The sequence below is a fragment of the Larus michahellis genome, chromosome 8 (genome assembly GCF_964199755.1).
Source record: "Larus michahellis chromosome 8, bLarMic1.1, whole genome shotgun sequence".
Taxonomy (NCBI): Eukaryota; Metazoa; Chordata; class Aves; order Charadriiformes; family Laridae; genus Larus; species Larus michahellis.
The window spans coordinates 34,324,976-34,339,508 of record NC_133903.1 but is presented as its reverse complement, the minus strand read 5'-3'; the positions used below and the strand labels follow the sequence as shown (position 1 = coordinate 34,339,508).

Sequence of the window (14,533 nt, the reverse complement as noted above, 5' to 3'; positions counted from 1 at the left end):
CATCCTGGAAAGTCTGGGAAGAGCTACATGGCAGCTCACTAACCTGGCACTGTCACAGCCGAAAAGGCTGGCTAGAAACTATGCAATCTGGCCAGCTTTCCTGCCAGACCTGGTTTCCACCAAATGTTTTGATGTAATCTCTGTAATCTCAAGAAATGTTTTGATATCATAGACTCCTCGTTTTCCAGGGAAAGGCCACACAATGGAAGTGAAAGCTGCAAGTCCAGAAATGCAGAATAAGAGAGAGAAAAATGTAAATCCATTTTACTCCAATTAGAATTCTCTGGTCACAAAAATCAACGCAAGAAAGGGACAGAAGTATCACTGTGGACAGCTCAGTGGAAATTTCTCTCCAATGTGTAAAGAAATTATAAAACAAAGAAACGTTAGGATGACCAAAGAATAGGGCAGAACATAATATCAAAACTTATGCGTATCTTTTAATACATCAGTGATTTTGTTAGTGCCTCAAATACTGTTCTGGTCACTTTATCTAAGAAAGTTTATTGCAAAACTAAAGGGGTTCAGAGAATAAATAAAGGTTTGAAAAGACATTCACATAGTCAGACATTAAGTATTTGAATTTATTTCATATAGAAAGCAGAGGAAGCAGAAGGAGCAATAAGTCAATGCATGTAAAATACTGAGTTTCATAGAGAATACAGATGACTTTTTTCTTCCAGGCCTTACCAAAACCACTCATTAAATGAAATTAAACAGTGGAAAATTCTGGTAAAAGCTGGTATGTGACAGATGAAGATATGGCAGCCTAAGCAAATAGCACCTGAAGTTTGTTCTTTTTGTACTTCCACCCTCTTCAAACTGAAAGTTTTGGGGCTGCTATGAGAGGAATCATTTGGATCTAGGCCTCAAATCTAAAATTAAATCTAATCTTAAACAAACAAACAAATAAACAAACAAGCAAAAATCACCACCAACAGCTGCCAGATAGAAGCATTTGGGAGTTAAAACTGAGTTTTCCAAAATCTTTAACGCTGCTTCTTATTTGATTTACACCATCCTTTCATCTTTACATGAGCTGTAGTTTCCAACAGCCCAATTCAATGAAAAATCCCTCACAACTGGGCAAGTAACAAAAATTGCATGGTTTCTTGAATACAAGGTAAAATGGAAAAAAAATTCACATGTAATCTTAAATACTCATCCAAATCCAATAAGTTATAAAAATAGAAAAGCTGATAAGAAATAAACTGGCATTGGCCAGCTAGACGAAGCCAAGATTGAATACTGACATTCACTACTACTGAAAATGATAGTAAAAGCAGTCTTTTCAGATTTTCAGTCTGAAAATTTCCTATTTCACTGCCTATGGATTATAGAGGATGCTCCAAAGACCGTTTAAACCATATTTTCAGAAGAACCCAGCATGTATGAAAGCAGTAAAATAAGTAGTAAGATTTGTAAAAGAACACTGTGGCAGGGGATGAAGGCTATCTTGAAATTTTACCTTCCATTTATATACTGGAATTATGGGTCATCGCTTCTCACAATTTGTTCATATTCATTTTGCTGAACATTTAAAACTTTGAACTGGAGATAGTTTGCCCTTCCTCAGTTTTTTACTTACGCTAACATCAGTGCCAAGTCTTCTAATGTGACTGTAGTCTGTACATCCAATATTCTATTTCATTAAAAACATTAAAAATGTGCTATGACTTCCCTTGCATTTTCTATGCTTGCAGACATGTCTTTGGAAGCTGATGGTATTCCAAAGGGGCTAACAGGTTAGAAACAGAACTGTAACACCTTACACGTCTGGGTAGTGCTAGTCAGCACCTGGCTGGTGTTCAGTTAGGGCTGTGAGCAGGTGACAGCGTTACTGCCCATGCCCTGGCCTGAGGCACACCTGACTGAGCATAATGGGAGAAGGTACTAGACATGCTGGGAGAAATTACTAGACATGGCAGATAACAAGAAGAGAAGCTGACAAAATTTAAAAATAGCACCATGGGGATGGCAGTGTGGTGGTTTAGGTGGAGTTGTGTATGAAATAGCCAAACTTTACAGGTAACCGAAAGGGAGTACTGGGGATCCTTTAGGGAGAAAAATCTTGAATGGCAAAAAGCACCTGTGTAATTGTGTCAGTAGTACTGTATGAGGCCAAGGTTACCTAGGTAATAGTATCAGAAACACCAAACTTGGGTACAGATGTAGCAAACTGAGACTAACAGGGAAGAAATAATTAGGGACAGGTTGTTTATGTGAGAGAAGATCAGGGCAGAGAAAGGGAGGGACAAGGTTGGCGAAAAAAGCGTCGAGAAGTAGGAAAAGGGATAGCAAGGTACATCAATGATAAAGCAGCGCAGCCCAGGAGCAGCTGTTAAACCAGAATAATAATCCAAAACCTGTTTTTGTGACCTTACCTCATGGCCAAACCTGCTTCTGTGGCCAGGAACATCAGGAAAGGAGGCGTTTTTTCCCTTGTGGGCAGCGTCACATCTGGGATGGAGCAGCTGAGCATCCAGGTATCAATGTGGCAGCGCCCATTACAGATCTGACAGCATCAGGATCTTCCTGGTCATGTCCCACATGCTCTGCTTGCTGGAATTTCCTGTAGAGGACCAATGGTTTTCACCAAAAAGATGCAACATCTGTAAAGTAAGAAATATTGAGTTACAGCCAAACTATTCTGATTCAGGAAAAAAAGTTACAAAAATATCTGCTGTCAAACCTTGTAGTCTGTGTGATTCTTATTTTCCTTAGACAACAATTCTCCTCTGAGGAGCAGTAACTAAGTTACATGAAAGAAAACACCTCATGGGAAATACTCCTCAGCTGATGAACTCAATCTACGGGTGAAAACGGAGACACAAAGCCCAAATTGTCCCACAGAACACAGCAGTGACATTTCCCAAAGTTTTTTTCTTTTTTTTTTTCCTAATGGATGGTGTGTGAGGGAGAGGGGAGGCAAAGAATAAAAAATACTCCATACCTCACACTGGAAATAAATCCCATTTATATGATGACCACTGAACCAGACAAAAGTGTCAAGCAATAAAGTAGCTGTCGGTGCTATTTGGTATTTCCTTGTGCTTACACACAGATCTTGGTGAAGGATTTGAGAAAAGGAACCATCTAATAGCAGCACTGGTACTAGCTGAGGCAGCCACAATGTACAGTGCGGTGGGTTGACCTTTGCCGGCTGCCAGATGGCCACCCAGTCACTCTCTCACCCTCTCTCCTCAACAGGACGGGGTGAAAATAAGATGAAAAAGCTTGTGGGTCAAGATAAAGACAGGGAGATCATTTGCCAATTACTGCCATGGGCAAAGCAGTCTCAAAATGGGGAAAATTAATTTAATTTATTGCCTATTAAAATAGGTTTGAATTCTGAGAATCAAACCCCAAAATTTAAACAGCACCTCCCTACGCTATTTCCCAGGGCAGGGGAACATTCCTTCCTTGCTGACTGCTCTACCACCTCCCCAAGTGGTACAGGGGGATGGGGAGTGGGGGCTCATGGTCAATTCATAACAGTTCCTCTCCTCCTCCTTACACTTTTCTCCTGCTCCAGTGTGGGTCCTCTATCGGCCGCAGTTCCTGTCAGGGCTCCCATCTGGGCTCGCTGCAGGGGAATCTCCTCGTCCTCCTCATCCTCCTTCTCTGACCTTGGTGTTTGCAGGGCCCTTTTCTCACACTTTTTTCCTCACTCCTCACTGCCTATGTGGCATTTTGCGCTTTCTTATATACGCTTCCACAGAGGTGCCACCAGTTTTCACTGATGGGCTCAGCTGTGCCCTGTTGTGGGGCGTTGTGGAACTGGCCTGGCCTCACAGAGGCCTCTCCTGCAGCCCCCCGCTGCCTGGGCACCTACAACCAGTATATACGCCTATTTTCCTTCACAAACACTGTGTCATGAATATAATGATTTATACAGGAAGAATTAAAGGGTTAGTTTTAAGGAATGTGGGAAAGCCCCCTGGACACGTGATGGTGGGACTAATCCATTTGCTCTAATGCAGACAACCACAGAAAGATCAAGAGCGAAATGTTGTCACAGGGTTAAAAGAAGCTCTATTAGCATAAAAACTCTTTACCTCATAAACTGTCACACATTAAACTGTTTGCTTTTGAACTGCTCAGTAGTTACTGCCTTTAAGACGAAGAATTTCTGATTTTGTTTCTAAGTAATGAAGAACCGATTGCTACCGTCATCCCGTCAGTCTCTTTACATAACTGGGACTGCCCTCCTTGACACCATTCAATTAACCCATCATCAAAGTATGCAATAAGAGCAGACACACAGCAATACACATTATAAATGGCTCTCATGCATGCTCGCTCAACTGTTGTAGAAGTAATAGGCAGACCTCACGTAGTGAGGGCTCACATAAGGGCTTTATTTTTTATTCTTTTCTCTGCGCTTAAACCCCTCTCTGTAATAACATTCATTATGCCCTCTCAGCTCTGGCAATTCCTCTTCAATCAAAACAAGTGACCATAAGAAAGCATATTAGAGTTTTACACAACAGACAGCAGACATGTTTGTTGCTATTGCTTCGAGGAAAACCCTGAAAATGATCCTTCAGTTAACATGAATATAAATTATTTATGTGCCCCTTTCTTCCCATAAAAAGAATGTCTGCTCACCGTTTTCTTCATATAGCATCATGCAGTTTACACATAGATTTCTAAATATTAATGAAATTGCATTTACCCACGGCAAGGGTGCGATTTACAGTAATAAGCCGTTTGAACTTAATAATGATCTTGCATTCAGTATCTTTCTCTCTTGTAACTCTGAAAGGAAAAACTTTGTTCAGGTTGGATTTTAACCTGTCAACTCTACTAGGTATCAAAATTATTTGCCAGATATAGACGGTTCAAAGAAGAACAAGGCTAAGATAAGCAAGAGGCTAAGATAACTGTCCCTGCCACAAGCCTCCTAATTTTTCTATACTACCCACTCAAATATACTAAGTTCATAATTCCTTCCCTTTAGAAAGCATTTAGGCAGAACAACACGGAGGATTAAAAAAAAATAAAACAAATATAATAAACTCCAGGTGCGCTAATCTCAAATGCCACCAGTTTCCTATTTTGATGATGCTGATATTTGACCCTGCAATGCTATATTCACTACTTTTTTCTAAAGATATTCTCTACATTTGGATTTCTTAAATATCAGCACAACAATTTCTTGTCCTTAAGAGAATGTTGTACATCTACATTTAAGGAGTTTTAGTTAGTTTTTCTTACCAATCTTCCATGAAAAAAATTGCTGTTCCTAATTGGATTTTACAGGAAGGGAAGTAAGGCAGAGAGAAAGAGAGAGAAGGTTCATGCAAGTGGGATTGCATGGCTAATGGGAACCTGGCCTAGCAACTAATATGTGAGAAGATATTATAGTCAAAGCAAATTTGTACGATTGCCCTTGAAGTTGATACTCTGTGATTGGGGTCCAAATCCTTCTAAAAGGTTCACAGGAGGCTTGATAATCACAAAAGAAAGCTCTGAAAGTCACTGCCTCTCCTCATGCTTGTCCTCTTTATTTCACAAGGCCAGACGCAAACAATGCTGAAAACTCTGTTCCCAAAGGGCGTCATCAGTTTTGCAGAAGCCTGTAGGCTGATGAAATGATTTAGCCGAGACACTCTCACAAGAACATTCCCCAAAGGTCTTTTCCCAAAGGAGTTATGCTTAACAAGAAAGTTAAAAAGCACAATCTCCTATGCACTCGACTCAGACTCTACTAATTAATGCCAGTCTTCCAGTGGCCTGTAGGAGCCGTTGCAAACAGGCAGGAATGTGGAGCGGGGTTTCAGTAACACGTCCCATCAATGTCTTACCATGTAACCCATGTCCAGGCTTAAGAGCAAAGTTATCTCTGATAGAAATTAGAAACCTACATTAGACACACCTCCCAATCAGTTTATAGCACAACAATAAATCAAGATTCCTTTTTTCCCCTCCTTGTATTTTCGTGGGTATTATATCACTTAATGAGGTTAACTTCTAATGCAATCAGTTACGTACACATTTGGTCCAAAAAGACTGGTACAATATCCATATACATTTTATATCTACATATTCTATTCAAAAGTGAGAATGCTTGAATAATTAACAAAGTAAATCATAACTTTTTTTTAAAAAAAAAAGCTAGGCTGTTTTTAAAATCTGTTAAAATTCCAGGGTTCTAAAGAATTTATAATTTGTAGTTCTTCATAATGTATTTCTATGTGGAGCCCACTGTCATTTCAGCCAGTAACACCTGTAGAGTACAAATGGTGGTGGTGTATTGCTGTTTCTTCTCTGTGACAGTCACCAGGTAATGTAATTGTTTCTCGCTCATAATGGCCGAGCTTCACCATGAGATTTTATTGTTGTAGTTCATGATTTTCAGTTCTGAATTGGGGCAAGGTGGTTTCTATCTGATGACTACAGAAAAAGCTCATAGATAGGAGCAGAAAGAATATAATATGTTAAATCTCAAGGATTTTCAAGGATACATAACACCTAAATCAGGTAAGAGAGATCATTCATTAATGAACAGGAAAAAGAAATCCCACACCCTGAATTTTCATTTTTTTTCTTCCAATCACCACGTGAAAAGAATAACAAGTCAGAGAAATTAATGCCAATTTACACTGTCTGTAGTGCAAAATGGTCATTAATCTCAGCTGGCACTAGCCAGAAGTTCATCAAAAGTGGAACAAGTCCCCAGGCACAGTAGGGAACCTATAGGCATTGCTGAAATTTTTAATTTCAAGCATTTTATTTAGAAAGTGGTGACTTTACCATAAATATATAGAAACTTTGCACCGGAAATTACTTCCTGCTTAAAAATAAGCACGTTTTAGTTATTAGCATTCAGCCCTGAAATTTAACTGCCTTCATTTGACTTTTCATTTCTATAATCCAAGCACTTTTGTTTTGCATTAAAATTCTCAAGTATATGGAAAAAGGTAAAGTTAACTACAGCTTCACTTATGATTTTAAATCCAATTCCATGTTGTTCCTAGGAAAAATCTCCAATGCCTTGCCTTTGAACTGCATTTGCCTCCTCAGCCTCATGTACTACAACTACATTAACTAAGAGTACCACAGGATTTGTTTCTCTGTCTTTTCTATAGCCTGAGTAGATGTAGATGTAATAAAATACTACCAAATAATTGTAAAAAGAGATCGATTTATTTTTTACAGCTTCAATGTACAAATGCACTTATAACCCATTACAGCACTAAAGATAAAAAAAAAATAAATCTATATATACATAACAACCAATATCACAAGTGCAAATGCAATCCATAAAACACATTTTTATCTTTGCACGGTATTTTATTTTCTATTCTTTAAGTATTTTCACAGTGACTGAAGATCATTGGAAAAAATGAACATCAGTTCACAGCCTCCAGGCTCCAAATGAAAGAAGGTCTCTTGCTATTTCCCTAGATGATTAATAAATTGTCCTATAGGTCTGCCAAGGTTCAGGAAGAAACATTAAAATGTGTATTGTTACAAGTTTGTAGACAAGTAAAATTTATCCATCGCAGTTGAGATGTGGGATCAGCCTGCTCTGAAATTTCGGAAAGAGTCGTTCTTCCACTACAAAAATTAGTAAAGGATAATGGTCGTCAGAAAGCTTTAGACTACCGAACCCGAGCCATCAAAAAAGGTTTAAGATAAGGGCTTGGACTGCAAACAGTAATTGTAAGAAGACTGAGCTGATAGGCACCACTAAACGTTTTACGAAGCATGACTGGCAGCAGTGTGGCCAGAAGACTACTTTCAGAAAGCCGCATCTTTGGATTTCATCAGTCCTGTAATTTTCATGCCTAGTAACAGCTGTGATTTTGACCCACTTAAGGCATAATCCTCTTCCCCATATACACACACTAGAATACCTGGCATGTGTATCTAATCCTCTGATGAATAAAAATAAAAGCATCTGAGATCGAAATTGTTCTCATATTAGACTGACAAGTTGATGAATAAATGGATGCATGTTATTCTCTGAAATCTGTTCTAAAGTGATAACCTTATAAATCGGACACTGGTGATGCTATAGGTGATATGAAGGTTAGGAGAGATGGACATGTCCTTCCTTTTCTTTTTCTAGACTCCTAAGTTTTAGGTAGATAGACGTAAGATTATGTTACCTTAACTTTCATGTAATACAATTTCTCTTTATTAATAACATTTCATCTTCCCAAGAAAGAGTTATTGAAGCATATTGTCTGATCCCATCTTCAGATCAATTCTGAAATTTTAAGATTGGCATTACCCTAATAAGTATCCTTTTAAATGGGTTTCTGCTGTGGCAGATTTTACCCCAAAACAACTACAAGATCTAAAAATACCTAAAAATATTTAACAAGATGCTGCTTAAGACTGAGTTAAAACAGAATCCATCTGGAAACTGCCAAGTTCTAATGCTTGAAATATGCCAGTGCATTAAACATCTTGCAGGAAAAATGTACCGTATTTTCATTAAATATATAGTTTTATTAAGCATATACTTCTATTTCATCAGAAAAAAAAAGATTAATAAAAGATTTCAAGGTTTTTTTCTAAATGAAGTATTCTAAGAAATATTTAAGAAATATAGAGTTTGTAACAGGGCAGATACTGTAATACAGATGTAAATAACCAACCCAAATGCAATCATAATTTGAAATAAAGAAAAGGGAACAAGATATGGGAATGCTCCCTCTCCTAACAGCACCTAGGTCCCGAGGAACTGCATCTCCTCCTCGTGGCTGGGAGACTAAGCATGCCTGAGGCAGGAGATCATGCCCTTTGCTTTCCTTGCCCTATGATCCGAGTGCCTGTACAAATATAACGTGGCCACCAGAAACATACTCCATTTTGATACAACCCATGGCAATAACATTTTCTGCCCTACATCATCACAGGGATCGGGAGCGTTTGTGCACGGATCTCCCCCTCTTACAGACAGCAGAAAGGGTCATGCCTGCCACATTAAGAGGGGGGATGTGAAAGGCAGATTAAAAAGGGGGAGAAGGAAAGAGGCTGTGAGTACGCTCTCGGGTCCACGTTCTCAGGACCACAGGAGTGTTTTGAACACAGCTTTTGAATGGAGGCTGTGGGAACTTTCGTGTCGTGGTACACAACACACACAACAACTGCAGCCACCACTAAGTGATTTCCTTCGTACACCCTCAACATTGGGATTACTAGCACCAGGCTAGCTAGTACAGCTCAGCAATTAAAAATACCTGTTTTCTGGGGAGCTGGTATAATTATTTTTGGCCCTCTACCCCAGTTTTGCTGCAGGTTACGATTTTGTGATAGTGCGTTTTTTTGGTTGGTTGGTTGGTTTGGTTTTTTTACATATTTCCAGTCACACTTCTAAATATCATTTACAATTTGAGATTGCTTTTCAGTCTGTGCTACCTGTACATATCTTCCCATTTCTCACATGTAATATAGTCACGCAGTCACTAGTGAGCTACAGTTGTTTTCAGGACTCCCAAACTAATGCCATGGTGTATCAGTGTGATCCAAAAGAGCATCTGAGGATAAAAAAACCTTAGCGAGAGTCTAATGACCATTATGCACAACATAAAATTAAATCTTCACAAGCACAGAATCTCAGAATTACTTTAACAGCCAGATTTTAAGTCAGAATATTGGCCTTTTGCACTATGCAAGTTACAATATGACTTTACCTAAGTCACCTGTACAAAAATTCCCTGTGATACGGCACAACTTCTTAATGCAATAGCATTTTGGTTGAACCAGGGACCTTGCCCTTCTCCCCATCCAACAGGATTGACACGCATTGCATTCAGGGGATTATAAAGGTCATGGTGATGCTTTACTGTAGCGCAGCTGAAATACCTGTGTTAGATCAGATAAACTATGGGCACAAATAAGAAACTCCATCAAGGCTGGAGAAGGACTTGATCAGCAGGGAACCAAAACCAGCTCTGTAACAACTCTCCTCCTGCATCAGAGAAGAGTGAAGATCTTGGTATTTTATTGGATCTCTCAAGGAAGAGAATCGCTAAACAAGTTATAAAGTTGCATATAAAGTTTTCAACCTAATCAGACTGGCATAATGCAGAAGGAATCCAAAGGAGTAGGAGGAGCATACAGCCTATTACTCTAAAAACTCCCATAGGCTCCTGCTAGTCATGCCAGACTACTGCTCATAACTTAAATTATTCATTGGGGAGGAATAAAAGTTTAATCAATAAAACCAGGGTCAAGTCACCCATACCAGAGGTTCAGAAAAAGAAGATGCCTTTAAACTCAGCTGTAAAATATTATGTGTTTTGAATGAAACCTTAATATCTTCTCTTGTTCCTATATTCATTAATAATAATAAGCCACAACCTCACCTGACCTTTGCCTTCACAGATTTGAAAGACAGTTTATGAAAACCCTTAGCATTACTGGATTTCTTTACCACTACTTCAGTACTTAAGGTACCTTCAAGGATGCTTAATGTTACAAAGACAGCTCTTGATCTTCCTGCGGAGCTATTTGTAAAACAGCAGCTAGATGAGAAATCTTCAAAAGAGAGTAAGGTGTGCATAAAGCTGGTCACCATTGTTTACTTTTCATCTTCTGGATTGATACTTTAATGCACCAGATCGCAATATGTATTGATACCACACACTTTCATAATTGACAGGGCCACAGGCAAGTGTTAAGTTATTCTACATCGCTGTAATTATAGTGCAGACCGATCATTCTCCAAGTCTGCAGGAAAAGCTGGCAGTTAAAGTCACTGCATACAGCAATCATAACAGCACTGACAGGCTGCTGTCAAGCAGGCAGGGGCATTCTGGAGATAGATAGCAGAAATGCCAAATCTAAGACAAATGCTCTTCGAATATGTAATAAATCATATTAGCTGTCTGATGCTTCTCCTTGGTGTATTGATCGTGATTAAAATAAACTAATTAGAATCGTAATCATGATGCGCTGAGACAGGAAACAAAGATGTGAGCTGTGCAACTTGATCATGAAGTGTTTTTTAGCAGTCAAGGCAGACCACGTCCTGGCTTCTCCACCTATTAACCAATTACAGAAACCGGTACACTCTGCATTAGGTTATGGAAGGATCATACAGAAGCATGGATATATAGCCTTTATCTGAGGGACTTTACGTGGATGCTATATTAAGATCTACATTTGGGCTGCAATTCCAGGGAGCTACAGAAGCCATTTTGAGGTGAAGAAAGCAGGTCCTGCCTGCAGCCCTCCCATGGCACAGGCAGGAGACTTGTGTACAAGTCATGGCCTCCTGATGTCCCACAGGCCAGGAGCCAGTGGTGAGGATGACCTATAACCAGCCACACTTGTGGGGGGGGTCACGGAGGAGTTCTCTGCAGCAGGAGGAACACGCAGGAAGTCAGTGCCTTGCAGCAGAGGTTTTGCTCCTGTGACTTGACCAGATATGTTTCTAAAACCATCTCTAGCTAACCAGGATAAAAAAGCACCGATTATGCAGTTGGATATGCAGGATCTTGTCCTTTCTTACCTTAAATATCTATTAATTCATATCTTACTATATTGAGATGCATTTTCCAGTTTTGTTACTTCCTATATCTATCCACCGCAACCTGAAAGATTTAACACTTTTGCATGCCGTGTCATGCAGAGGACAACAAAGCATAGTCATATTAAATCCCCGTGTATAGTTGGCTAACCAAATATGCATACTAAGAATATCGTGATAAGCTTAGACAGCCTTACAGAACTCCTGAGATAACTCCTAAGAACTGCTAACCCTTTCGAATTTCTAGCACTCAAATATTTTCAGTCCCCTGGCATGAATATTCAAGAGACACAAAATACAAAGACATCCCAATGGTTGTTTTGAACAGCACCAGAGGAATAACTTGCATCTGGAAGCAGGTGCCATGCAACAGCCATGAGAATTTTTGCATTTAAGAGAGTTTGTATTTTGCTCTGAACCAGTGACTCAATATTACATCTTCATCTTCTTTTCATGCCAATTTTGCACTGACTTAACTCTATTAACACACCCCTTACCTTTAAATGGCTCACTTCGGATTCATGTTAAAGTAGATGAGACAGAATCAGTCCCTCCTGGGGTTGGTTCCTAATACATCGTTGATGCTGTCACCAACAGCTTAGAATAAATATTTTATCATTTTATTTAACCTGACACTTCATTTTATCTACTAAAAGTAGAATATGAAAAACATCCAGATTAACATGCATATTTGTGAAAACATTTTAGAAGATCTATAATAAATCTAAATCTGTGCTAAATGTACATGTGGGGGAATGGTATTACCAATGTTAATCCATTCATACAGTTTTGGTTATGCAATTCACAAAAATTTCATATATGCTAATTTTCCAGGAACTGTAATTGCCTGTTTTTAAAAGGTCACAGAATTTCATCTCCCATCTCTCTTAACTTAGCATCATTGAACCACCAATGAAGACAACGTGACTTTGGAATTTTATATGGTTGGCCAAAATACACTGACTCATCTGCCTTCAGAAAAGAAGATTCTATCTGCCATCCATATTCGGACACCCTGAAAAGATGTTGATTAGTTAAGTGATTAATGTTAATAGTCAATTCTCTAGGTAGCTGAATTGGATCTAAGTGACTAAGTGAAGACACCTGTATTTGAACTGATTGGCCCCAAATCTAACTACAAAATAACAGACAACATAGTGGGAGATAACTGCCACTATAGAAACTGGTATGAAGCAAAGTTAAGACAGTGGTAGCATTTCAAATAACTCGTCTTCACTTTATTTGCAGATAAAATTGAACCTTAAGGGTTCAATTATGGACCTTGAGAGTGCCTAACACTAGTCAGGAGTATGAGTAATCCAGCCTGATTAGAGAAATAGAAAGACCCTGACAACCCTGAAGAGAAGATGCCCTTCACTATACTTTCTATCCACTATGGATCACAGCCATCCTGGAATACAGCCTGGCAGGCTCATTGCTCCATCCTCACTCTTGCCTCTCTTGCCAAGTCCTTGTAGTGCAACATGTTTATGTTCCCCATGCTCAAAAGCTAGACGCCTTCCTGTGTCAGAGGGAGAATAAAGGAGTTTCCTATGTAAATATAATTTAGCCCTAAGAATAATGCTACTGATGCTAATCTTTATGTTTGTGCTGGTTAGAGCTCAACTGACATAAGGAAAATGTGTGGCAAGGGTAATGAGGTTGATTAATTCAGTGGAAAATGAGTTTATATGAGATAAACGTGGTTTCATCTATATTGCAGTTTGCTCATTTAGCATGAAGATCATAAAATGAGCTGTTCTGCATGTCATAGGAAGCAGCACTCTAGAAGTACTCTCCATGATTTTATAATGGCATAGCTAGACATATAACACAAAAAGCAGTTCAGTAGGGATAACTTATTAAGATCATGTAAAAAAATGTAATTAAAGACCTGCATTTTGACTTTCATCAGTTGTATGGCAAATAAAGGAAACCAGGAAGAAAAGAAATGAGAAAATGAAATTAAATGTATTTCTGTTTACTTAGGCTTTAAAAGGCATACTTTTTACTGGCATGCTTTCCTTTTGCAACTGCAAACTTTGGTGGCAGATTCGTAGGTGGCAAAGTTGATGTCAGTGAAGCTATACTAGTTTTTACCTACGAAATTGGTCAAGATGACTACAAAGGCAGAACTATACAAACAATTAAAGTGGAACTTAAACCTTGAACCTTCAAGGTTTGGGGTTTTGGTTTGTTTGGTTTCTGCCCCGCCCCCCCCCCCCCCCGCCCTGAACATATGAAAGGCCAGCATTCAACTAATAGATTTCAATGAACAGATCAAATTTCCAAAATACAACAAAAAACCTTCACAAGTCCCAAAATCTTCCAATCTATTTTGGAAATAGATAAATGAAAACACACAAGGTATTTTTCTTAGTATAATGAACATTAGTTTTGGTTTTCTGCAAGTCACCTTATTTCATAGAAAAGGAAAGCTGAGAAACTGTCTTCTTTTCTTCCCTCTCTTTGCTTCATACGGGCATAACCTTTTCTGGCAGTAATGGGAATGCCAACATTATGTGTTTCTAATAAAAGAAAGAACCTTTTTCAGATTGTATACCAGCTGCTGAGCAATTCTACACGTTTTATTTGAGAATGAATATGCTTTCTTGAACACATTCTATAGCTTTTTTTTTTTTTTTTTTTTTTTTTTTTTTTGCATAAGAGTCCTTTTAACATGACGAAACAGCAGTTCCAAAGAATTATCAGGAAGATCTCTACAAACTCTGCTGAAGTTTCTCTAATTATATATTGAAGTGGACTAGAACTCCTCTTGTGGTGAGGAGGACAATATCGCCTTGGAAAAACTCATGTCAGTGAAGCTCAGCAATTTTGTATGAAGACTGAAAGACGCAGATTATTATGCCAAAAAAAAACACCCCAAAATGTGTCCCTAAAGATGGGTTTAAAGCACAAGTGACATTCAAGTTAACCGGCTTTAAAAAAAGGTCTTGGCAGTTGCTTTATTTGGGAGTGCACAAGCCAACATGTCAGGTGTCAGAAATCAACTGCAAATTGATACATTTGTACAGCCAA

The 14,533-nt window shown here is 38.7% G+C and overlaps 1 long non-coding RNA gene across 1 annotated transcript in view; it reads right to left on the bottom strand.

The window, feature by feature from the left end:
• Positions 1 to 2,522: 2,522 nt before the first annotated feature.
• The window catches only part of LOC141747836 (uncharacterized), a 34,716-nt gene continuing 22,705 nt past the window's right edge, over positions 2,523 to 14,533 (bottom strand). The window contains exon 3 of the long non-coding RNA XR_012588823.1: positions 2,523 to 2,612. This is a non-coding gene — a long non-coding RNA (uncharacterized LOC141747836). The remainder of the gene's footprint in view (positions 2,613 to 14,533) is intronic.